We start from the raw sequence: 3,968 nt of genomic DNA, 5'->3' as shown, positions 1-3,968 counted from the left end.
CCATGCAAATTATCACATTTCAAAATTATGGAAAATGTTTTCAACTTGAAAAGCTTTAGAATAAGGTTCCTTAGGGGCCTAAACTTCTAATTTGCCTCAGTGAGTAATGGTGGAACCTTTCTCAGAAATTACTGAAAGTGTCCCTCTGAAGTTCTTCAGAAAAAAAAGTTCTTCAGATATTTATAACAGAGATGGTCACTTTTGCATATGCAAGATCTCTAAGGGAAATTTCCCACTTCAGGATGGAAAAATCCTGTTCTCTATCAGTCAGAAGTTGATGGTTTTACCATGAGCTTTGGAAGGTCTTTGTTTGCAAGAGCTGTGCCTAGATCCACTAGAGATCTGGCTTAGGTCCATCTGAAAAGTATTTCTCAGGCCAAAGAGGTGGCTATGAGTACTTGAAAATTACACATAATTGGTTTCCTTTTATCCTCAGTTGACAATAGTTAACAAAGACCTCCATTTATACTCATCAAGGAAAACCTACCATAGCTACAGGCTTCTTGAGAGTTGATGTTCAGTATGGTGGCCCTTTTGAGCAAAGTGATAAGCTGTAATCTGGGACAGGGTTATGCATTCATCTCTGCATCAGGTGGCAGGCTTTAGAGATTCATATATTAATTTAGTTCTCAAATGCACAGATTTCATTTTCCTCATTATTTTTGTACAGTGACCTTCAAAATATACCCTGTGCATGCCAACGAACTTTCTCATCATTGCTCCATGAATATTTTCTGATGAAAGTGGGGAGGAAAGGGGGATTTAATTTTCTTCCTGTATTTGGTTTTGCTTTTGTTTCCCATTAATTCTTTTCAGGTTGTCTAAAAATAAACATTCCCCAAAGCTGGTTAGCTCCATTAGGACGAAAAGACAAAACATATAAATCAAAGGTCCATTCTTTGTCCCAGGTGCCTAACACCTCCTTAGAAAACAAACTTTTGGCAGAAGGCAGGAGGACATGGCGGGCCAGGTTATAAAGTGCAAGGCTGCTGTGGCTTGGGACACTGGCAAACCTCTTTCTATAGAGGAAATTGAAGTCGCACCACCAAAAGCTCATGAAGTTCGAGTTAAGATTCTTGCCACTACCATTTGCCATACTGATGCCTATACTCTGAGAGGGGCAGATCCAGAAGGATGTTTTCCCGTGATTTTGGGACACGAAGGAGCTGGAATCATGGAGAGTGTTGGCGAAGGAGTAACTAAGTTTCAAGCAGGTGACACCGTCATCGCACTTTACATCCCTCAGTATGGAGAATGCAAATTTTGCAGGAATCCTAAAACAAACCTTTGCCAGAAGATCAGAATTACCCAGGGAAAAGGATTGGTGCCTGACAGTACAAGCTGATTTACCTGCAAAGGGAAGCAAATTTTTCATTTCATGGGAACCAGCACATTTTCTGAATACACAGTTGTGGCTGATATCTCTTTGACTAAAATTGATCCTTTAGCACCCCTGGATAAGGTCTGCCTCCTGGGTTGTGGCATTTCAACTGGATATGGTGCTGCTATCACCACTGCCAAGGTAGAGCCCAGCTCTACATGTGCCATTTTTGGCCTGGGAGGTGTTGGCTTGGCCGTGATCATGGGCTGCAAGGTGGCAGAGGCTTCCCACGTCATTGGGGTAGATATCAACAAAGACAAATTTGCAAAGGCCAAGGAGTTTGGAGCCGCCAAATGTATTAACCCTCAAGACTTCAAGAAGCCAATCCAGGAAGTGCTGGTGGAAATGACCGATGGTGGAGTGGACTTTTCTTTTGAGTGTTTCGGTAATGTTGGTGTTATGCGGACAGCCTTGGAAGCTTGCCACAAAGGATGGGGGTCAGCGTCATCGTTGGAGTAGCTGCTTCAGGTCAGGAGATCGCCACTCATCCATTTCAGCTGGTTACAGGCCGGACATGGAAAGGGACAGCCTTTGGAGGATGGAAGAGTGTAAAAAGTGTCCCAAAGCTGGTGTCTGAATACATGTTGAAGAAGATCAAAGTTGATGAATTTGTGACTCACAACCTGCCTTTTGATCAGATTAATGAAGCCTTTGAGTTGATGCACTCAGGAAAGAGCATTTGAAGTGTGTTGAAGATGTAAATCCCGAGAGCAGAATGTTAGCATCTCTCAACTCCTTGTGCCTCTCCGTACCAATAGACATGAAGCTAAAGACTGATGGGCACTTCCTCCTGCTGGGGCTTTTTGACCTTGTAAATAATAGTTTTGTATAATTTATGATGTATCTGTTGTTATGTCACTAGGGTCACAGATCTTTCTAATCTCTACAGAGATTGTTACTGATCTAATTGTAGGTTGATTCGAGATAAAATGATTTCTGCACTGCTAAAAAAAAAAAAGGAAAAAAAAACTCTCCCCAGTCCTGTCAGATCACAACCACAGCATAAGATGAGGTACACCCCAGCAAGGTCCAGTTTTCTTCTTGTTTGTACTCTGTTTTAACACCCCAAATCCAATCAATTCCCTTTTTGAGGAAAGGCAAAGACCTGAAAAACTGAAAAAGTTTTCCATTTCTCCCTTTTCATCCTAACCTGCAGGTTGCTTAGAGGACAAACCCAGGCAGAAGCATTCTAAATTCTGTAGTAGTAATGACTCTTACAGGCTACCTGACCATGATGACCCATTGGGAGTTGAAGCAGGTAATTCATATAGTTTCCTGCCCCATTCTTCATTAGTGCTAAGGTCTATGATACACAAACAATGGCAACTCTCCAGGTCATTGTGAGCTCTGGTAAGCAAAAGGATGTGATTGGCTTGACAATTAAATCCCAGCTTCTGGCTTATCCCAATACAGAATCATAAACTGATGAAAGAGAAGAATAAGGGGGGCGGCCAGGTGGCTCAGCGAGTAAGAGCACCGGCTCCAGTGTTGGGACGACCTGGAGATCGAATCCCGGGCTCAGACACTCAGCACCACACCCAGAAATAATAACTGGCCGTGTAACCTTGAGCAAGTTACTTAACCCCGATTGCTTAAAAAAAAAAATAAGAGAAGAATAAGGGAAGAAAATCCCAAATGAATAAGCCCTCATACCCTCACTATCAGGAGTGTATAAAGAGATAGGAATACTTGGCAGCATTTTACCCTCATTTGGAATAATTAGTTTCTGGTTTTCTTTTCTGTTATTGACTCTTTTTTTCTTCCTGGAATATAGGGCTTCACAAACCAAAAATTCATTTGTTTATTTTATTTTTATTTGTTTTTACAAGTATATATTACTTCTTCCCACTCCCCTACCTCCACCGAATAATTTAAAAAAGAAAAGAAAAAAAAAACCCAGCAAAACAAAATCTCATCCTGACCATGTCCAAAAATGTATACCATATTGCATATTTCAAATTCATCACCTCTCTGTCAGGAGATGGATAGCCTGCTTTAATTTTGGTCTTCTGGGATTGTGATTTATCATCAAATTGATCAGGGTTCTAAAATCTTTCAAAGTTGCTTTTCTTAATAATTTTTATGTCATCATACAAATTAGTCTAGTTCTGCTCACTTAAATTTTAATCAACTCACAGAGGTCATCCTAGTTTCCTCTGGAATTCTACATTTCTTTTTATTTATTTATTTTTTGTTTTGAACATTCACTTCCACAAGAATTTTTTGAGTTACAAATTTTCTTCCCATATTTCCCCTACCACCACCCCAGTATAGTGACCTTACTGAATACCACTTCTGCCAATCTGTTCTCTCTTATATCCTCTCCTATCCCCCTCCAATTTTCTAATAGGCAAGTTGAATTGCTATACCTTAGTGCCTGTATATATTATTTCCCAGTTGCATGTAAAAAGGACATTTTTAAACATTTGTTTTAAAAATTTTTAAGCTTATTTAATATTTAATTTATTTAAATTATTAAATTAATATTTAATTAATAAAATTTAAAATTAAATTTAAAATTAAACTTTAATTTAAAAAAAAGTTTTACATTTTAAATACAGATTTCCCCTTCTTCCCTCAACACCCA

General features: G+C 39.3%; 1 pseudogene; it reads left to right on the top strand.

The window, feature by feature from the left end:
* The first annotated feature begins 945 nt into the window (after nucleotides 1-945).
* On the top strand, nucleotides 946-2,342 carry LOC138144431 (alcohol dehydrogenase class-3 pseudogene; annotated as a pseudogene).
* The last annotated feature ends 1,626 nt before the right edge of the window (nucleotides 2,343-3,968 follow it).

This window comes from Petaurus breviceps, unplaced genomic scaffold (genome assembly GCF_028583685.1).
Source record: "Petaurus breviceps papuanus isolate PSGF00001 unplaced genomic scaffold, PetGlider_PUasm1.0 90700, whole genome shotgun sequence".
NCBI classification, from domain to species: Eukaryota; Metazoa; Chordata; class Mammalia; order Diprotodontia; family Petauridae; genus Petaurus; species Petaurus breviceps.
The sequence above is the reverse complement of the archived record's forward strand: the minus strand, read 5'-3'. Positions and strand labels throughout refer to the sequence as shown.